We start from the raw sequence: 23,090 nt of genomic DNA on the forward strand, positions 1-23,090 counted from the left end.
GCGCTTGCAGAACTGGGCCTGAGGTTTTTGCTGCTGATTCCCAGTGGCAATGCTAACTGCTCAGTTCCAAAGGAACTCCGTCCCTTCCTCCATCTGTAAGCTACTACAACAACATCTCAAGATCTCATTAAATGGGATCATGTATAATGTGTTTTACACTCGACTGGAACAGTCATCCACAAACAGGCTAATTCCTGCAAGTTCACCCTCCCTGAAATTGCCTAGGAAAAACCGGACCCCAGGTGCCTTCTAACGTTTCTAGTAAGACTTCTTCCAGACTGTGGTGCTGGCCCGAGGTAATCCCGAGGGGCTAGTCTAAAGTAGCTGCTGCCTATCCGGGTTCAAGGTCCTTTTCCTCTGGACGACTTGGACCCGCGCAGCGCCCGGGTCTCCAGGCTTCATGGGGAAGCCTCCCGCGAGGTGCCAGGCGCTGGGGATGGATGCTTCAAGTGGGCTCAAGACCATCTCCTTGTGCCTTTTCTGACGTGCCCCAGGAGATCAGGGCCAAAACCCCTGGCCGGCGTCCTTGGGAGGCGGGGCTGGCGCTCCCTGACTTCCCCTACTCACCGTCCTGGTTCTGGGCCCCAGACACCCGGCAGGAGCGAAAACCTGACCTGCTCCCCAGTCCAACGGGCGGGGACCCGCGACACCTGGACAGTCGACCAGAAGTCCGCTGCCATCCCGCACCTCCCCCAGCCTCTGCTGGGACTGTTTATCTTCTTCGCCTCTGCTTTGCGCTCTTTCCTCTTTCACTTTTCTTTTCACTGTGGGTGGGGACTCCCTAGGCTCAGGGTGCTCAGGGAACCCTAGCAGACTTGCTCGCAGCCGTCTAAGCCCGACGCTACGGGAAGGGAGCCAGGTGGCCGCGTCCGTCCGGCTGCGCTGGCTGGCTCTCCCCACGCTGCACCCCGCACTTAATGGAGGTACGGAGTTCGGCGTCTTTGCTTTGAATTGGAAGGTGGTGGTGGCTGAGAGGGCGGCGCAATTTTCCCCGACAGCCTACGCCCCGAGCCCCTCCCAGCTCCGGCGGGACCCACCCGCATCCTGCGACCCGCTGCTGGCCCAGCCGCCCCACCTCCTATAGGGAGCATTTGGCACGACTTCAGTCTTGGGCTGCGATACGTGCAAAGGTTTTCCCCTTCCCGACCCTTTATTACTCGCCAGATTTTTATCCTCCTGCTTCCGGAGCAGCACAGATTGGTCCCCCAAGTGCAGCTCCGGGGAGAAGCTTGGCGGCGCGCTCCGCTCTTTCGGCATTCCTGCGTCGGGGGAGCAGGAGGCAGCTCCGGGAACCCCTAACGCCGCTGGCTCTAGGGCCGGCAGGCAGAGAGGGTGGAGGGACGTGCGCCTGGCTGTCCCCTCCAAGCTGCTGGCTTCAGAGAAGACACAGTCCGGCCGCACGGTGCGCTGCGTCCTGCACCTCGCCGAGCTCGAGAAGTTCAGGAAAGGTATTGCAGGCACTCTTAGCCCGGTCCCAAACTCCTTCCCGGGCAGGGTGTGTGAGCGCGCCGCCTTTTGTCTCTACTTTGGCTTGCAAATTACTGCCTCTCTTTTTTGATCAGGGTACTTGTCTTCCTGGAGAGATAAGTTGCAGAAATGGTCACTGCTTGGCAATCAGGCCTGGATCTCTATTAAATTTCCAGTCCTGGACAAGCCATTTTGGTTAGCAGCCGTAGCTCTTAACCACTATGGCACCAGGGTTTCCACTTATCTCTTAGAAGGGCAGTTTTTGGAATGCCAGAGCAACTTGGAAGAAACGCAGGCTATTTGTATTGAAATACAATCCTTACTCAAGGTGACTATAAAGGAAAACCCAGCTAACTTTTTCAAGTGTTATTGAGACTGCCTGTTGCAGGTAACTCAATACTTCCAGGCGCTTAAAATGACATTAAAAAAAAAAAAAATTCAAAGTATGTATAAATCAAGGTTATTCTTTTTTGAAGAAAAGTAATATTTTATTAGGTTTTAGTTGAAAGCTTAAACAGCAAATTAGGTTCCTGAGTAATAATTTTTATACAAATTGTTACGTGCCATTGGTTACAATTTTTACAATGTGTCAGCATTCTCATTATTTCCGTTTTGTTTGTTCTGTTTCCATTAATCTAGCTTGCCTTCCGCTCCTTGCCTTCTCATCTTTGCTTTTGGGTGAATGTAGTTAATTGTTTAAGGGAGCGCCTTACTCACTGGTGATGTTTTTTTTTATTTTATAAACCAATCTATCGTTTGGCTGAAAGGTAACCTGCAGAAATAGCTTCAAATTCAAGTCCAAAGTTTATCTTAGGGCGGTAGTCTCGGAATTTCCTCTAGTCACTGTAGGTCCAGTAGGTCTCCCCTTTTGTAGAGATCTGAGTTTTGTTCCACATTTTTTCTTCCATTCTATCCAGGACCTTCTATCGTGTCTCTGGTCAGAATGATCAGTAGTGGTAGCCAGGCATCATCTACTTCTGGTCTCTGGTTAGAGGATTCAAACTGTTTTGAAGCTTAGAAGACTGCCCTTTTCTTTCTCTCTCTCCTAGAGTTTACTGTTAAATTTTACACATTACATGAGTATTTCTTTTGAAGGTTAGTTAATGATTAAAAAAAAAAAAGAGTATTGTCTTTTGGCCAACAACTTGAAATATGGGAAATAATACTAACAATAGCTAGCAATTGAGTTCTAAGACATTATGACAAGTATGTGTTTTGTTTTGTTTTTTAACCATCCTAGTAAATTTTGTGGTAGGAATTATGTCTTACACCTGAGGAAATTGAAGCATAGGGTAATTAAATAAGTTGTATAAGGTTACAGAACTAGAAAGTGGTAGAGCTGGGATTTGAACCAAGATTGGTTTAAGATTACTGGTATCAATGAAGGATGATATGATTTCATTTTGATGCAAAGTATTGTGATAGAATGTTAGTTTTAAAGTAATGGTTATATGGTACTTGCGTGACTGACATTATTAATTATATATTTAAAGTTTATCTTTGTAATTAAATAATATTCACATGAGTGTATGTATTTGACTCCTTGGTGAAATTTCTCTTATGGCCCTTAAATTAAGACAGTTGCCTAATTTGTTGATAGAAATTGGCAAATAGTAGGCAAATATGGATTGATCTATATGTCTGTCTGTCTAGCCAGCCAGCTAGCCAGCCAGAAAAGCAGAAGGCTAGAATTGATGGAGAGATCAAGGCAGAAGACTTCTCCATTATATGGAGAGGGTTAGTCAACTATTTGGGAAGTCCCTTTTTCCAAAGGCTTTATGGTGTGAAGGTTGGCAAAAAAGCCAATTTCTTTCTGTATCTCAATATTAGCTCTTAAATTTATTTACTCAGTGATTACAGTGACTGCATGAGATTATTGATGTTGAACATTCCTTAAATGCTTGTTTGTATACTACTTGAATGGGTTGGATGGAGAAATTCCACAGGGGTATAGAGAGAACATTTTTCATTTTAGCTAGTATTTAGTATTTAGCTAGTACTGGAATACATTGACTAATAACAATTTAACGGGGAATGGTGAAGCTTACTAATTAACTGTTACTCAATTGTATGTATTATATGTCTCTGTGTACATATATACACATATATAAGGGAGCCTTGGTGTTTTAACAGTTAAGCGATCAGCTGCTAACTGAAAGGTTGACCGTTCAAACCCAACAATGACTCTGTAGGAAAAAAGACCTGATAATCTGTTTCCATAAAGATTACAGCCTAGGAAACCCTATGGGGCAGTTCTACTGTGTCACATGGGGTTGCTATGAGTTAAAAATTGACTCGAAGGCACACAAGAACAATGTATATATGTATATAAATACACACAGAGACATAAATATGTGTATGTGTATTTCCTGTATGGTGATTCCAGAATTCTGTATCATTTGTCAACAGCTGTGGACAAATACAAAGGCTCTTTTTACTTGGTTTCCAGATTTTGTATTGGGTGGAGAAATCAAAATATTCAAGAAATCTTGACAGAGAGACTGAAGTAGAAATTATAGTTATTAACAGTATCGCTTCAGTACAAACCTAATGTGATTTGAAAGTTACAAACAGAAAGTCACCACTGTGTTCCCAGCCCCGTGCTGGCACTTTTACCTTCATGACCTCACTTAATTCTAAGGCCATTACATTTTTATCTTCACTTTGCAAATACAGGCATTGCATGCAGAGAGCTTCTCTTAGATCAGGATGCAACTAGTGAGACAATTACCTGAGGTTTATCTTGGTTTCAAAGTTCATGGTTTTTTTTTGTATATATATATATATATATACACCATGTGATTTATAAGAAAAGCCAGGTGTTCTGTACAAGGGAAAAAATAATGCTCATAGTCTTGCCTTCAGATAGAGGCTGACCACCATTTGAGGTGACTGAATGTCATTGATCATTTTGTTTTCTGACAAAGCATGTTATCCTTAAAAAAAAAAAAAAAAGTTATTCAGTACTTGAATCAAAAAGAGGAAATAAGAGGTTTTGATCTCAGTTCAACTCAGCAATATTATTTATTCACATTTTATGTCTAGAGGAAGATATTTCTATGCATATATTTTACAATGTTCTATCCCACCACAAGTCTGCTGGTGTCACGTGGGTGATTTATGGAGGAGTAGAGGACTGTATATACCAGTACCAGTTGCTATCAAGCTGACTCCAACTCATCGCGACCCCACAGGATTTTCAAAGGCTGATTTTTTGGAAGTAGGTCACCAAGCCTTTCTTCCAAGGCTTCTCCAGGTGGACTCAAACTGCCAGCCTTTCAGTTAGCAACCAAGGCTATCTATAGATCATATACAAATGGACAAAAAACTTTGAATGCCTTTTAGCCAACAATGTTCTAACAATATATAGTTGTTTCTTCTGAATGCCAGTGGTTCTTCCAAGTCCTGACAAAACACAGAGAAGACCAGGGGGAGTGACAGGAATTATTTTATCAAATGAAGGAATTGAAACTGAAACTGGTCCTAGAAGAAGAAAACTGATGATTGTAAGGTTGGTGGGGGACAAGCTCTGTTTAGAATCATGACACATGAAAGGAGCCCGGAGAAGGCCAGAGCTCCCTGCAACATTGAATTATACTTCTCCTTGGTGGACGTTTTGCTCATATACCTTATAACTGAAATTTGAAAAGCTAAATACCCTTTGCAGTCTGTTAGCACTACCTCTAAAATTTTCAAATTATTCATTAATTGAACATTTTATAGTCATGTTTTATATTTTTCCAATTTCTTCGCTCTTATTCTCTACCACAAAGTTAGATGTGTAAATTGAAATTTAATTTTTCAAAATAAAGATTGTAGTGCTATTCCAATTCATCACGACCCTATAAGACAGAGTAGAACTGCTCTGTAGGGTTTGTAAGAAGTGGCTGGTGGATTTGAACTGCCAACTGTTTGGTTAGCAGCCAAGCTCTTAACCACTGCGCCACCAGAGCTCCAAAACATTGTTCTAGGTTATGTTATTTAAAATATTATCACTACACAATTAACTGTAATAACTCATTAACATTTGACAAGTAAGCATTAAAACCTGTTGCCTTAGAGTTGAATTCTGACTCATAAAAAAAAAAAAATTTTTTTTTTTTTTTTGACCTATAAAACAGAGCACAACTGCCCCGTAGGATTTCCAAGGCTATAAATCTTTACAGAAGCAAACTGCCACATCTTTCTCCTGCAGAGCAGCTGGTGGGCTCAAACTGCTGACCTTTTGGTTAGCAGCTGAGTACTTAAACACTGCACCACCAGAGCCCCTTAAGTAAGTATTAGGCGTAAAAATAAAATTACATTGAAAATGCATATCATAGAAGTAGATGTAAGTAGTGTTGGCATTAATACATTGATTAAAGAAGGTTTCTTTAATATCAGCACTTCAAATTGCCCCTTATTTTGCCACCCTGGTGATTTTAAAATCTTGAGGCCAGGCACCTGGTAAGATTCTGGATGGGAGACAGATATGTCTTTCTTTGTTGAAGTAGGAGGAGGGTAGTTATGAAAAGGGAAGTGGAAGAGAGGAGAACTTGCTAGAAATGTTTGTCTCAGTCACTGTTCAGGCATATTACTTTTAACAAGGGGTTCCTCTGGAAGTAGTAGATCAGGAAATGGGTTCCATTAGAACTCACTAAGCCTATATACCCCTTGGAATGTCATTCATAGGCCACTACAGTAGTGTGTGTTCTTCAGTTAGAAGATCTCTGCTCTGCTTTAGACTTATCCCCTACACCCTACCCATGGTGTCTGAATTACCATGGCCCCTGAAACAAAGCACTGAACTCAGCGGCTTAAAAAATAATAATTAGTTATTTGTCATTGTTCTACAGTCTGGACTACATTAAGCTCATTAGTTCCTCCTATTGGGGTTGAAATATCCAAGAAGACTTCTTCATTCACATGTCTGGTACCTTAGCTGGAACTACTGGAAAGCTAGAGGCTGGCCAGACATCTGCCTCACTCTGTGTGGCCTCTCTACATTACTAGCTTGTGTTTCATTACAGGATGCTGGTCTCAGGGTAGTTGAATTTCTTCCATGGTGGTTGACTCAAGATCCTCAATACCTCATTCCATTACAGCATCAAGCCCAGACTTAAAGTCTAGGATTTCATTCTCTAAATTAGATCCAGGTATAGATGGAATTTTGGGGGTGTGATTATTGAGTGCAGAGACCTGTGAACTAAAAAAGACAAAGTTATTTGCCACTTTCTTCCTGCCCTAACATACAAAGATAAGAGATAGACAGATAGGACAATTCCAATAGACAATACCATCTCATTACTGGAAACTGGAAGGCATAGAACAGTTATTAGTCCATAGCAATTCTAAAATCCAGCTAGGCATATGTCCTCGGCTCTCTTTGCTCTGGAGGTAAGGAATGACCCTGATTAAGGTTCCAACTTGTTCCCTGGGAATGGTTCTCCCTGGCTTTTAGCTCCACCCTTTGGACTTTGGACTCCACCTCCGATTCATCCTTATGTTTTCATAGAAATAGCCCATGTTGGCAATGAGTAGTCTGCTTTCTGCTCCCTTCTCATAAAGAATTAGGGACCCAGAGAATTTTTTTGTATTCCGTTTTGTTTAGTTGATGCTTATTTATTCATTTACTTACTTGTTTTAGTTCTCTTAAGAAATTTGGTGGCTTTGTATGAATTCCGTTGGGGTTCACCTGCTTAGATAAAGGTCATGCCCACCACACTGTTGAGGCAAGCTTCTCTTTACTTTAGCTGTAAGATAGTGTGCTGTAGAAGAAATCCTTAAAATTTTTAGAAGCCTTTTTATCTAGCTGAGGGGGTCTATCTGGCACCACCTTAAATCTCTCGGAAATCTTAATGAGACTAGAAGAGCCATAGACTTGATTGGATCTTTAACCTGAGTCCACGTTGTACTGGCAGATCCTGGATTTGATTTTTGCCTTGACATTACTTCTTTCTTCGAGAATCTTATGCTGGCTAGAGAGGCAAGAGTGAGAAATAGTTTTATTTTCCCAGCAAGTCTTGGGTTTAAATATTTCCTCTAAATTGTGCTTGAACAGTTTTTCAGTTTGTCTTCCTCTTCCTGTACTTTATCATAGGCAGCTAAATGAAGCCAATTATCACTTTCATAAATCTTCTTAGCCAGACCTACAAGTTCATTGGTACATTTTCTTTCTTCTGCGTTATTGCAGGTGAGTGTTGTGAAACATCTTGCTACTACGTGAGCTGCCCTCTCTCTAGCCTCCAATATCAATTGCATCACTGCCTTTCTAGCCTTCACTGACAGTCTCCTTGCCACTCTTAAGTCCTCTACCCACTGCCCGGTCTCATATCAATTTCATTTCTAGTTTATTAATTGCTATGTAATGAACTAACACAAACCTTAGTGGCTTGAAATAGCAACTATTTCATTTGCTCAAGATTCTGAAGTTAGATAGAAATTTAGACAGGACAGAGTGGTGACAACTTGTCTCTACACGTCTGCAGCGTCAAATGTCTGGTGTGACTCAAACGTCTGAGTGCTGTCTGAGATGGCTGAACTTAAGTCATGGCTGTTGGATGGGTTCCTTGGTTTTCTTCCACTTGACCTTTCCTCATGGCTAGATTGGGATTCTTTAAAATGTGATGGTCTCAGGGTTGTTAGACCCCTTACATAACATCCAGCTTTTAACAGAGAGGAAGTGGGGACAGCAAGCAGCTTAAGGCCTGGGTGTGGAATTCCCAGACTGCCACTTTTGTCTCCTTCTACTGGGAAAAGCAAGTCACAAGGCCATCCCAGGTTCAAGGAGAGAAGACATAGAATCCACCTCTTTATGGGTAGAATGGCATATATTTTCATGGAGGAAGGGATTGATTGATGGCAGTCATCTTTGGAGATTATCCACCACAGGTTAAGAATGTTAAAACATTAATCAGATCATGCCACTCCTCTATTCAAAACCCTCCACTGCCTTCTCATCTCACTTCAATAAAAGCCAAATTTTGTTACAATAGTCAGCAAGGCCCTAAGTGATTTGTACCCTTATTATCTCAACTACTACTCTTCCCTTAGCTACTGAATTGAGCCACATGGACAACATTTCTATTCATCAACCAACTGGTGTATTTTTGTTGAAGAGTCTTTGCACTTGCTGTTCCTCCTGCCTAGATTGTTCTTCTTGTGAATATGACCCCACTTCCTTACTTCTTTTAGGGTTTAGGTCAAATTTCCCCTTTTCGGTGAGGTTTTTCCCTGTCTGGTGTACTTCAAGTTGCAATCTTACAGGCTTTCCCTGCTTGACTGTTTCTCCATAGAGCCTACCATTGTCTAACATACTCCTAGGTTTATAATACCTCATCTAAAACTCTTAGGGCCAGATGTGTTTCAGGATTCTTATCCTTTTGGATAGGTAATATAGCGCCTTTACAATATGTTATGTAATAACCAAGTTGATTCAGGCCACTCCCCCAAACAGATATTCTTACAAAGTGAAGTAACTACATGCTATAAATAGTCATATGAGAGTTCAGTTCAGATTTTGCTAGCCAATAAATTAAGTGAAAACTTTCAGTTTTAGTTTTCTTGATTTCAGATTTAAAGTTAAGGGACTATGGACTCGTATACCTTTTAATTAATTATGCATTACCTGTCACCTTTCCCTCTCATTTAAAAATGGGTTACTTGAGAGATGTATTTTTGTCTGTTTTGTTCATTAGTATATACCCATCATCTCTCAGTGACTGGCATATGGTAGTCCCTTCATAAATATTTGTTGAATGAATGGATGAATGCTAAAGAGTAGGGAAATGATTATAGAATGCCAAGTAATGGGGAAGAGAAAGAAGAGTTTTTTCAAGGAAGATTTAATTTGCTTATACTTTTCATTTATTCATCAAATTGATTTATTTCACTCAGCGACAAATAATTTTGAGTGCCTAGAATGGTTTAGGCACTCTTCTAGGCACTTGACTGGTTTTGTTTCAGTGGAAGGGGGACAAAGGACACAGGGAGGAGTCAAAGGTGACTTCAAAATTTTAATCACGGGAGACAGGACATATACTCAGGCCTTGAATATGTGGGGTAGAGCTAAGGCTTGGGGCAAGGTGGCAGAATGGATGAACTTGATTTTGGGAATGTTGATTGAGATAAGAATAGAACATACAACTGAAAATGCCCTGTGAAGTAATTAGAAGTTCTGGGCAGAAGATTGGGTGGGCTCTTTGTGCAAGTGATTTTGATTGGTGAGTTAACAGTAAAGAACTACTGATTTTAAGCCAATTGTCAGAATATTTCACCAGGAGGCAAAGGTATACATGTGTAGAAGGTTTGGGGCCACTTAAGAAGACAGGGGGATTGTTATTGAGCTTGTTGCTGGTTGCCATTAAGTTAGCACTGACTCCTCATGACTTTGTGTAGAACAGAGCAAAACGTTGCCTGATTCTGTGCCATCTTCCTGATTGTTGGTGTGTTTGAGTCCATTGTTGTGGCTATTGTATCAATCCATCTCATTGAGGGTTTCCCTCATTTTTGTCCAAAGTAAGTGAGTCACAGCCTTGCTATCCTTGCTTCTGAAGAGCACTCAGGTTGTATTTCTTCTAAGACCGATTTGTTAGTTCTTCTGGCAGTCCATGGTATATACAATATTCTTCACCAGCAGCACAATTTGAGGGTATTAATTCTTTTCCTGTCTTCTTTTTTCATTGTGCATCTTTCACATTCATATGTGGTGATTGAAAAGGCCATGGCTCGGGTCAGGCACATCTTAGTCATCATGGTGGCACTGTGAAAGAGAAAATGTTTAGAGAAGGGCTTCAAGAAAGGGTTAGCCAGAGTCCAGGTCTTCAAAAGAGAATGTAAGGCTTTTTACACCTTCTGGTCCTTGTTTGCCTGTCATCCTCCTTGGCCTGCTGTTCTCTTGAGGGGTTTTATATCCCTCATATACCTAGTTTTACACACAAAAAAATAAAAACCAAACCTGTTGCCATCGATTTGATTCCAACTCATAGGGACCCTGTAGGACAGAGTAGGGTTTCCAAGAAGCAGCTAGTGGATTTGAACTGCTGACCTTTTGGTTAGCAGTCGATCTCTTAACCACTGTGTTGCTAAAGTGTCACTTCATCTGTGATTTGTTTTCTGACAAAATCCCAACTTTACTTCCATTCTGACCTCCAAGAAATATTGACCACATCCTCCTTTTGTGCCCTCTCCACTTGACAGATACTTCTCTAACAGTATCTGCAGTATTCTATCACATGGACTTGCGTTCTTATTGCCTCTCGCCTCAGGTAAATAGTAAAGGTGGTACAAGGGTAAAACAAGAATTGTGATGGTGGAGTTAGACGGGCTGGAGTTTGGGAAACATTGCATCCTTTTTTAATGATATGGTTGTTGAAAAACTATTCGGAGCATATTCCTTATTGTCAGGGTCAGGAAGGGCAATGGAATTTGTTGAGAGTCTAGTTAGGGCCAGATTGCAGGTTGAATTTTACATTCATTATTAGTATTCTAAACAACATGGATTTTAGAACCTAAAACAAATAAGACTGCTTAATATTTTATGCCAGTTTTATTAGCGAGGGGATAACTTAATAAATTTCAATAAATGAAAGAAAATTTAAACAAGGTGCTCCCTGCTTTCTAAATTCTTACAAGCAGAACTCACCTAGTTTTTTAAGTCTATTTGCAAAAGAAGTATTTTGAAAAAAACTGATTTCGGTAGTAAAAAAAAAAAAAAGATGGGAGAAATTTTATAAAAATGGTAGTATTTCTATCATTTAATTCATTTAGTGCCTCTTCTTCCGGGAATCCAAGAGAACAAATACACAATTCTACTAACATTACATACAATCTTACCTTAAAATTTCCAGTAACCCCAAATGTCATTTTAAAAAAATCTATACTTTATGTCTTTAGACTCCACTCCTGGAAAGCCAGATCCTAACTAATTCTCATCGTTGTGTGAAGCACCTTTAAATGCCAGACAAATGATTTTGCTGATGACTTTGATTTGATTTAAGGCACATCAGTCTCAGCTTCTTCAGTTTATAAAGCATTGGCTTCCAGGCTAAGGTTTGTTGTTTTAATTAATTTATTTTCTTTATTGAGGTAAAATATATATTACAAAGAATTTTCTATCTTAACCATTTTTAAGTGTAAAATTCGGTGACATTAATTACATTCACCATGTTGTGCCACCTTTGCTACTAAGCATTTCCAAATGTTTTTCAGCACCTAAAGAAATATTTAGTACCCCTTAAGTAATAACTTTCTGTTTCCCCCTTTCCCGGCTTTCTCTGGGAATATTTCCTTAGACCTTTGAGATTGGGTTAGGTATCTCTTGTTCTTAGCTTCATTCAGTAATTAATGTTTATTGTCAGCCATTGCACCAAGCTCTTTAACTTTGGTACTCCCCCCAAACTCCATAAGGCACTTTCCTCCCCACTTCTCAGATAAGTAAACTGAAGCACCAGCAGGTTAGATGACTTGTCCAGGTATCGAATCTGGTGATTCTGGGGATAAATATAACATGGATGAATTGGATCATAGGCTGAGATAACCCAGCCCGTGACCTTTTATAGTGTTATGAAACTTGGACACAGGAAGGAACTTTAGATATGTTTCAAGCTAGCCCTCTGTATGTTGAAAATAAGTAAGTTAAAGCTTAGAAACGTGAAGTGGCTTGCTAAGATCAAATCACTGTTTAAAAACAGGACCAGCACCAGGGCCCAAGTTTCTAGACTTCCATCCAGTGCCTTTGTAATTATTCCATGGTCCTGATAAGATTGGGAAAGCTCCAGTTTTCATCTTTCATCAAGGAGCCTTAAGTCCCAATATTACATGAATGGCAATTTTGGCAATTGTAATATTCTAATTACAAATAGAGTGGGAAGTTGGTAATCTGGATGGAGTCCAGTAGAAGAGAAGATGGAACACTGCCACCATTGTTTATACAACATGTCTGAAGAGAGAGATTCTGTGTCTGTAGTGATTGTGGTCCCAGCACATGGTAATGACACACTTATTGTGGCTTGTCTGGAGAAGTGTGTTCTATAACCGAATGGCCATAATCGTCTATGTTGTTCTAACCTAGATGATATATTTCATAAGACTTTCCGATTTCCTTTGCTCCCATTTCATGTTTATCAACACATCTACTTATTAGTAATTTTGTCACATAGGTTAATTATACAGCCTGAGTTGTTTAGCGTTGACCCTGGTACAAGAAGCAGCTACCCACTTCTACCTCCTATAACTCTCTACCCCGTCTCCCTAAAAAATAAAAATAAAATAAAAACTCAAAAGAAATCTGACATCATAGACTATACAAATGAAGCCACCTTGGTCATCCTGCAAAAAGTACACCCAGCAGAAAGGGTCAAAATCTTAAAGATTGTAGCAATGTATAATCCTACAGAGGGAATGTGGCACGTTGAGTGTTTGACGATGTCTATAAAAACCTGTTTTCTTGGCACAAACAGATGAGGAGCATGGGAGAAGTGATAGAATGCAGAGAAAAAATGAAAAGCAAAGATTAGAAAGAAGTAAGGAATGAAAATCTATTCATAGTAGTAATTCTGGTAACTAGGATCTTTAATGAGGCTGATAAAACACAAACGGAAAGAACTAAAACTGACCAGGTCTCCTACCTGTGAGCAGGCACTCTGTTAGCTGTGTCCCAGGTAATTGCATACAGCCCTGGTGGAGAAGAAAGAACCAGTTCCCCTGCACAGCCCAGGGAAAAGAAGGCCAGTAGCCACGTGCAGCATGCTAGAGCTTAGGAGTTCAAACACTCTGCTGATTGCCAAATAGGCTTTATTAATAGAAACAGTCTGCCTCTTAGCAGTTTCATAAGCACTACTGCTTTGCGATATAGACTTGGGAAGTTTCATTTACTTGTCAGGAAAGAGCTCGGCAAACAGTGCTTTAGAACCAAGACGTTTGGGACCGCTACAGGAAATTTGTGGCTACTAATGTTGACTCAGAAATACAAAGTTCGGGGTGAACTACTTGATGCATTTCATAGAAGGCCAAATATTTGGAATGGGAGATGCCAGATCCTTAATCAGCAAGCGTAATAAAATGTTAGGAGAGTGACAGCCAGCTTTAGTGAACCTGTCTGGGGAAAGTGTGCTGAGGGCTTATGTGGTCTACAGTGCATCTGTATTTAATAAATGACCAGCTTTGCTTTAGTGTTTGTTTTTTTTTTTTTTTTTTTAAACTTATTATAAGTGTTAACCTCAGGATTGTGGCAGTCACACCTCTTGGCTTCTATAAGATTCTCGGAAAACAATAGAACTGTTTGAATCCAGTTATTTGCCAGCGGGTGATGTGCTATATAATTAAGCTGTCATTTTCCTTGATGGGCTATTATCAGCAGGTAATAAGAATATAAGAACTGTGCATCATTACAGACTGCCGTGCGGTTATTTCATGCTACAACAGATGAGGCACGTCTTCCGTGACACCACCGAGCGATCACAAAGAGATTGATGCTATCTTGGCTGTCACAAATCACAACATACACTTTAATAGTTAAACAATTATCTATAGTGGCAGTACTGGAAAATTGATTAGAAATGATTGGTTGATTTTTATGATGAAGAGTAATTTTTATACAGAATTTTTTTATATAAATGCTTGAAGAATTGAACAGAAGAACATTCATTTTAAACACATACTTTGGAAGAGTTTTTTTTTTTTTTTGGCTCATTTATCTTTAACTGCTAGTGTTGGCAGTGCCAGAAAATCGCCACAATAGCTTTCCATATGTATTTGTTAGAGTTTAAATTATTATTAATATTTTGAGGGTATTTCTATTATATGAAGATGCTGTACAGGAGAGCTAAAAAGGTCCAAACTGGTCACTGCTAAGTTCAGGCCTGTCTACTTTTCAGATATTGGAAGCCACTGGTAACCAAGGCAATGGCTTGGCCTATGGGAGAAAAAGAAAATATTCTTTATTCTTGAAGGGCAAAAGCTACAAGCCTTCTCTCCCTTCTCCGTCTTTCTTTTCCTTTGGTATTGTCCCTTAGTCATTCTTCTGCAATCATCTCCCTTCCCCCATCATATTTTTTTGTCCTTCAAAACTTGGCTCAAATTTTACCCACAAGACGATCTCATCTTGACTGACACAGCTTGTCTCTGGCCTCTAGTTCTGCTGTACCAGGCTGTTCCCCTTTTCATGGTTAATTTTGACAGCCTTCTATTTGGTGAGAGTTTTAAACTCATATCAAGGGAATATGTCTTCCCAACTAGACCAGCTCAATCCAAAGTATGAAACTGTTTACCAGTCTCCAACATAAAGGGCTTGTTTTCATAGCAAGACTTTCTTGAAGAAGGAATAGTTGCAAGTTCCTTAGATCCTAAAGGATCCTAAGTTCAAACAGTGAACTAAGACGGTTGTTGATAGCTGCCCATTGAGTAGGTCCCCTCATGGAGACCTCGTGCCCAACAGAACAAAAAGCCGCCAGGTCCTATGATTGCAGATCGGACTGTTGTGATCCAGAGGGCATTCATTGGCTGGTTTCTGGAAGTGCATTTCCTAGTCAGGAAGTTCACCAAAACCTGTTGGGCATCATAGCAACACATAAGCCCCCACAAAAGACAGGTGGTGTCTGCATATGAAGGCCATTGGTCCAGAATCAAACCCAGATCTCTTGCATGGAAAGCGGGAGTTCTACCACTGAACCACCGAGATTACAAGGATGTTGATGGCCATTTTTTTTTCTCTCAGAGTTCTCTTGGAAGTGTGGGATAATCTGTGAGGGGTGAGATGACTGGTTCATGGTGAGGTGTTACATTCACAGTGGGTGATAATTGCAAAGAAGAGCTAACATTTTTCAAAGTTCACTGTGTGACAAGGGCTGTTTGAAATAGTTGGCATGAATGAGCTCATGTAAGCCTCACAATAATCCTGTAATATACCGTTATCCCCATTCTTCAGAAAAAAAAAGAAACTGAGGCTCTGAGAGATTAATTAACTTGCCCCAAATCTAACTGTTGTTAAATGGCTAAATTAGAACTCAAACCCACGTCTGTCTGAAATCAAAGCCTGTACTGTGGTGTAGGATCAGTGCTGTCCAATAGAACTTTCTGCAACCAGAGGAATGTTCGGTATCTACTGTGTCCAATATGGTAGCCACGAGCCACATGTGGCTTTTAGGCCCCTGAAATGTTGCTGATTCTACTGAGGAACTGCATTTTTAGTTTTTTAAAATTTTAATTAATTTACATTTAAACTTACGTAGCCTCATGTGGCTAATATATTGGACAGCATAGCTCCAGATACTCTTTATATGTTGCTGACTTAAGCTAATAACAGGAAAACCAAATCAGGAAAATACATTTGCAGTCATAGGAGCTCTTATTCACCCGCCTTTTAGAAGCTCAGGGGATAGATGAGTGTGGCCAAAAAAAACATAGTGGTTTCTCAGGAACCTTCCATTTGAGGATGAAATGGGTCTAAGTGCCAGACCTGCACTTCTTAAGATACTTGCTAATTTCATTTACATGCTTCATGCAGAATTCATCAGTGTGGTGGCAATAAATGGCTGCTTGTTTCTTGGTTCAAAAACGAAAAAGGCCGAACGAATGGTTTGGGTGTGCCTAATAGAGTCCATGGAAACCCTGGTGATGTAGTGGTTAAGAGCTTGGCAGTTTGAATCCACCAGGACCTTCCTGGAAACTCCATGGGGTAGTTCTACTCTGTTCTTTAGGTTCATTATGAGTTGAAATTGACTCAATGGCAATGAGTTTGGTTTTCGGAGTTTAATAGAGTCAGCGAAGGTTTCTAGAGAGGATGGAAAGAACATCCAAGCAAAACCTGAAAGGAAAAGAAAAAGTTCTTGTAAGATAACAAAGGAGATAATGAAGTAGGGAGTAAAACCAGGATTCATATGTTGGGTATTATAAAAACATGATGCAGAAGAGAAAGAAAAACAAAAGAACACAGTTCTGAGACTGATGGGTGTCTGTGTCTAAGATCAACTTTTAAATACAACAAAAACTTTTTCTCAAAAGCCCTAATCCTTTCTTTCAACACAAAGCTTCACAAGGCTTCTTGTTAGTCTTATGATTGTATAAAAGAAATAGATCAAGGTATTAAAAGGGAATTTAAAGGGGGATAAACTAGAAAAGATATTGTAAGGAGTAGGAGAAAACGTTGGAATAGGAATTTGCCTTAAACAGATCCAGAATAGTTTCTGAGCACCCTTTCCTTCATAAGAAGTAGTATCTACGACCTGTTTTTAGTCATTTTGAAATGTTTCTGGGATCCATTTCTTCATAATCCATTTTCAAAACCATCACCCCCATCTCAGGCAGTTCCTGTAGCATTCTGGTCACTTTCAATTATTAAATTGTATAGTCCACTTAAAATGTAAGCCTCATTTTCATATGTTCCTCTAGCTCAAATTAAACCTGTGGGACTAGTGGGGCTAAGAGGGTGTGGTCCACTTTTTCTTGCCTTCTACCCTCTTTCTTCTGGTTATAACTGCTGGACATAGGGGACTGGGAGGGTGACATAGAGTGAAAGGGACAGGTATCATTATTGGTAAAGTAGAGGGTCAGAGACACTGAGAGAAACCCCCAATAAGATGGATTGACCCAATAGTTACAACAATGGACTCAAACATACCATTAATCATGAATAGAGCTTCACCCAAAAAAACACCCATTGCCGTCGAGTTGATTCCTTCTCATAGCGACCCTATAGGACAGAGTAGAACTGCCCCATAGAGTTTCCAAGGAGCACCTGGTGGATTCGAACTGCTGGCCTTTTGGTTAGCAGCCGTAGCACTTAACTACTACGCCACCAGGGTTTCCAAATAGGGCTTAAGACTGGGCAATGTTTCATTCTTTTGTACATGGGGCCATATGAGTTGGAGTTAACTCTATTACAATTAATCACAAAATATGGCCTGGGGATGGAGTCTTGGTTTGGGATGGGTGGTTAAAGGTAGTAGAAATAGAGGCATGACTGTCTCACAGTTAGCCCCAGAGCAGGTATCTGGACCCAGCTACAACACTGTCTTTAAAATGTGGGTTAACAATGCTTCTTTATTCTCAACATTAGGGTTCCAGGGCAGGAGTAAATCCACTTTCAAAATCACATTAAAATATTATTCCTTACACAACCTGAACTCTGAGCCTCTGCAGTCTTACCTTTGCCAGGCTAACACTTATCCTTTAAGTCCAGCTCAAATGTCAGCTTCTCACTGAAGTCTTTGCAAGTCCCTTATCCATCCTCCTTCTTATCCCTATTATAGAATTAATCACCAAGTACTCTGTTTTCACAGATGGCTTTCCTTATTCCTCTGTTTAAACACTCAGAGGATTAGTTAGTTGTTTACAGTTTTTGTTTTCTACTGATCAGTGAGTTCCTTAAGGATTAAAACCAGTTATCTGAGCATCTAGCATGGGTCCTTATACACAGTAAGTTTTTGAGTGAACATTTTTTAATAAACAATGCAGGAAAATACCAGTCTGCAGACATGTTTACAGAAAGGCAAAACTTTTGCATTTATGATTATAGTAAACTTTTACTAACTTACTAACAGTCAGAAATATGAATATCTAAGATAATTTTGGAAACCCTGCTGGCATAGTGGTTAAGTGCTACAGCTGCTAACCAAAGGGTCGGCAGTTCGAATCCACCAGGTGCTCCTTGGTAACTCTATGGGGCAGTTCTAGTCTGTCCTATAGGGTCACCATGAGTCAGAATCGACTCAATGGCACTGGGTTTTTTGGTCTAAGATAACTTTATTATTATTATCAATATCCTTTATAGAATGGACAACACTGAAATGTGGTTAAGATGTTGCCTAACTTATTTTATAAAATAGGAGTTTATACTGCCTTTCCTTTTTTTTTAGGAAACCCTGGTGGTGTAGTGGTTAAGTGCTACAGTTGCTAACCAAGAGGTCAGCAGTTCGAATCCTCCAGGTGCTCCTTGTAAACTCTATAGGGCAGTTCCACTCTGTCCTATAGGGTTGCTATGAGTCGGAATCGACTCAACGGCAGTGGGGTTTGGGTTACTTTTTTAAATGGCATAGTAAGTTGGACTAATTTTTTTTTTTTAAAGTAAAGGTTATATACTACTTTCAAGTATTCTAATTGCATACTCTGTTGCCATGTTCTAAAACAAACACAATAGTTGCCGTCAAGTCAGCCTGACCTATGATAACCCCACGTGTTTCAGAGTAGAACTGTGCTCTACAGAGTTTTCAGTGACTTTGGTCTTTTGGAAGCAGGTCAGCAAACCTTTCTTCTGAGGCATCTCTGGGTGGATTGAACCACCAATCTTTTGATTAGTAGCTGAGTGCTTATTGTCTGTGCCACCCAGGGACTCCTGGCATATCCTAATCCCTTCAGAATCACGTATACCTTGAAAATATGACATTATTGTGTTTTACTACTGAGTGTATGAGTGGAGACTTTGACAGTTCTCTCTTAGATGTTTACAAATTATCTTCAGCATCTTCCTTAGACTTGGTTAGTAATTTAATTATCAACTCTACAAATATATTTGACATCACATTTGCTTTATGGGGAAAAAACAGCACAAACATTTTACTAGAGGACTGTATGAAGCATTATGGCTTCTATAAAATATATATGATTATTGGTATTCCAAAATGAAGTAGCTGTAATCAACGTGGGTATGAGTTAAACTATGGAAACTATGAACATTATAAGAATGATTGATCCTAGAAATTCAGGATTGACTTCTGAACTTTTCTCCATTAGGGTCTTTGTCTCTTCTACCATGAGCAGGTATATAGGTAATAATCAGAAATCTGAAGAAGGGAGGGTTTATTCGGCACATGATTCTTCATCTTTTTACCCCTACTTTTCACTCTTCCAGAATCTAGTCCCATATGTGGCCATTTGGCTCTTTGAAGGAGTGTGAAAACATGTAGCTTACTGGTGATGTCACAGGAAGCACCAAAGTCAATGGTAACATATAGCCAGCCTAGAAGAGGCCACGTAAGTAAAAGTTTTGTAATGTTATTGCACAATATAGAAATTATTATGTAATAATCTAATTAATAATAATAAAGGTGAGGCAAACCAGATGAAGCTATGTAGAAACACCAGAAAAACAAACCTATTGCCGTTGAGTCAATTCTAACTCATGGTAACTCCGGGTGTTACAAAGTAGAGTGATTTTCTCAGCTGTAGTTTTGTTTTTTTTTTTAGTTTTTACAGAAGCAGATCATCAGAGTCTTCTTCCGTGGCACCTCTGAGTGAGTTCAAGCCACTAAGCTTTAGTTTAGTAGCTGAGAGAAAACCATTTATCCCACCCTGGGACCCCCAAGGTTTTGTATCTCAGAATTCAAAAATAAAAATCCTGGCTGAAAATGCTAAAAAAAAAAAAAAAAAAGATTTAATGCTACTTGCCGTAAAATGTATTTAGTATAATTTCCGAGGACGGAGAGTAAAAGAGGCAGGCAAACTTTCACAAAAGAGCCAGAGAGTAAATATTTTAGTCTTTGTGAGTCATATGATTTCTGTTGCAGCTATTCAACTCTGCACTTATAACTTGAAAGCAGTCCGCGATATGGATAGGTGTGGCTGTATGTCAGGAGAACTTTATATACAAAAACAGGATTTGACCTGTGGCCCACAGTTTGCAAACCCCGGCCATCTAAGATGAAGAAACTTTGCATCTTACTTTCTGCTATATTACTGTTAACAGTTAATTTCTGAATGAGTTTACTAATGTAATGCATTTAGAAGATAATGTAGATTACGTTTCTGAATGACAAATTGGAACTTTAGAAAAATATCTGAGAGCAATGTAAGATCCAATTCAAAAGATCAAGGTCAGTCTCAAGAACTAAACAAAATACAGCCACAGAAATAGAAATCCAAGCTACCCACTTCATTTTTACTTTCAGTTATAATTTATACCTAACAGATTCAATATATACTTAACTCCTTTAAATAAAATCCTGTAGATCAGGGTAAATAGCCAAAGAAGTAAAGTAAAGGGGTTTATGGGAACTGAAGCTCTTTACAAGAATCCTTAGAGGAAAAAGATAATTGTTTTTTTTGCTCAAACATTTTTGGCATTAGAAGTTATAAAAAAAAGTGAACTGAAAGAAAAAGTATCAAGAACATGCCCTTTAGTAATAATTACATATAAAGGAAAACTTACCCCTTAACTTCACATGCTTCTTTGAAACTGCTATTTCCTAGAATTTTTATTAAGAATTCCCCAAACTCAAGAAACAATTTCCTGATGAGCTAGTAAGTTGTTTTTGTGTGCCATGAGCCGATTCTAACTCCCGGTGAGTAGAACTGCCTCATGGGGTTTCCTAGACCGTAATCTTCAGGGAAGCAGACTGCCAGGTTTTTTTCCCAAGGAGCTGCTGGGTGGGTTCGAACCTTCATCTTTTGGTTAGCAGCCGAGCACTCAGCCGTTGTGCCACCAAAGCTCCTGAGGGTCTAATTAGCAGCAGCAGCAGCAACAACAACGAAAAACCAAACTTGTTGCCATTTAGTCGATTCCGACTTATAGCGACCCTAGGGGTTCCCAAGGAGCAGCTGGTGCATTCAAACTGACAACCTTTTGGTTAGCAGCCGAGCTCCGAACCACCGCACCACCAGGTTTCCACACATATCAGGTTTGCTACCATCGCGGTGTCAAAGCGGCAGCAGAGCATTTGGATACTGAGGTACAGAGCTGGGGATGTTTTTCACAATAGCGACATAGATCCTAATTGTCACTGTGAGGTACTTATGAAAATGAATAAACCTGTTATTTTTTAAAAAGGCCCACTTTCATCACATCTGGGGCAAACAAGGTTTTCAGAGAAATTTTTAACAAATGAAATCATACCCCAACCATGTAGGAAATCAAACTGGAATCTCCCCTGATGTTATGATAATGAGTAATTGCTCTGAACTTAGGAGAAACGTGTCCAGTGTTTTCTGTTTTTCTTTTCCTGAATTTGCCTCTATTCCTAGATTTTTAGTTTTGGCTTCTTCAGTCGGGATACTTAAAAAACAGACATTTTAACGTGGTGATTTAGTGGGGGCCAGTGACAGCTGCTCAGGTCTGACGTGAGGACTGAGAAGAATTTAAGTAGCATTAAAACCTTACTTCTCACTTTCGGAATTGACTCCATGGCAACGGGTTTTTTGGTTGGTCTCATTTTTCGCTTCTCAATTTGCAAAATAAAAGCCTGCAATCAACTGTAAGATGTTTCATGGTGAGTTCTGTTGTTACTGTAACAAGGACCCAGAAAAGCACTATTTGTACAGAATTCCTTTGAATCCCACAGAATCCATTCACTGGAAGACAGCTTTTGTGTTGGATCATTAATTGGGAAGCAAAAAACAAACAAACGCAAACCCATTGCCTTTGAGTGGATTCGGACTCATAGCGGCCCTATAGGACAGAGTAGAACTTCCCCCTAAGGTTTCCAAGGAGGGTCTGGTGAATTCGAACTGCCCACCTTTTGGTTAGCAGCCAAACGCTTAACTACTATGCCACCAGGGCAGGAAAAGAGGCTTTATAAAAAAGCGTTCTTGGCTGCGATGACATGTGTGCTAACTCAATCTCAACTGTAGTATTTATCATGGTTTTCTTTAGTTTTTACGTTCTGAGAATAAACCTATTTATAAAGCTGAATTTGGAGATATAGTAAATTAGTAAGGATCTCATCTGTACATACTTTCAGTCAGGGCCCCCTCCTCTTTGATTTTAGCCAGGCCTGCAACCTACATACTGGGTGGCCACAAATCATCATATTTAATTCAATTTGTCTCAAGCTTTTATTTTACTTCTTACTGTTTTCCTGATGGTTAAAGTAACGTGCACTCATTGTAGTAAAAGTAGAAATCCTGGTGGTGTAGTGGTTAAGGGCTCAGGCTGCTAACCAAAAGGCTGGCAGTTTGAGTCCACCAGGTGCTCCTTGGAAATCACATGGGCTATTCTCCTCTGTCCTATAGGGTCGCTAGGAGTCGTAATCGACTAGAAGGCAGCGGTTTTTTTTTTTTTTTTTTTGGTACTGAAAGTGAAAACTACAGGAAGGTGTGATCCGAACCCGGCAGCTCCTTGGGAGAAAGATTGGCAATCTGCTTCCCTAAAGATTACAGCCTAGGAAACCCTACAGGCTAGTTCTTCTAGCTTTGAGTCGAAATCGACTCATGGCACACAAGAGCAACATATTAGACCATTCGTGAATTGTTTCTTGAATTCTTAATAAAAACTCTAGATTTAAAGCAGGAAAAAAAAAATAGTGCAGTTACTAAGAGACAATTTATTACATGGTTCTTTCCAGGCTATTTTTTTCTACATGGTTGAGATTGATAAGATTGAAAATCTGCCTCATGGTTTTGTTTAACAGCTAACTGTGACATTACACAAGTAAAGATTTTTGATTTATACCTAATACCTCAGCTTAAAAGGTATGACAATTCATTGTTAATTTCTCCAATTTTTAGTTAGTAAATTTTTAAAAATATTTTTTAATAAATCTCTGTCCAGATTTCTGCAATTTCTCTAGGAAAATTTCCTAGGTGAGGAATTAAGATGTCTAAAGTTGTGTAGTTTAATGATGCTCAACACATATTTCAGAAAATATGTACAAATTTACACCTTCATCATCTCTGTAAGTCTTGGCGACGTTGCATCTTCTTCACCAATGCTGAGA

At 39.8% G+C, this 23,090-nt stretch overlaps 1 protein-coding gene across 4 annotated transcripts in view; it reads left to right on the forward strand.

The window, feature by feature from the left end:
- Positions 1–661: 661 nt before the first annotated feature.
- The window catches only part of IL15 (interleukin 15), a 94,470-nt gene continuing 72,041 nt past the window's right edge, over positions 662–23,090 (forward strand). Inside the window, exons 1-2 of one of the 4 annotated variants that reach the window (XM_023557158.2) lie at positions 662–923; positions 19,292–19,413. The gene's annotated coding sequence lies outside the window, so the exon portion shown is untranslated. The other 3 variants (XM_023557159.2, XM_010597224.3, XM_023557160.2) reach the window with 3 other exon arrangements.

Source organism: Loxodonta africana, chromosome 13 (assembly GCF_030014295.1).
Source record: "Loxodonta africana isolate mLoxAfr1 chromosome 13, mLoxAfr1.hap2, whole genome shotgun sequence".
Taxonomy (NCBI): Eukaryota; Metazoa; Chordata; class Mammalia; order Proboscidea; family Elephantidae; genus Loxodonta; species Loxodonta africana.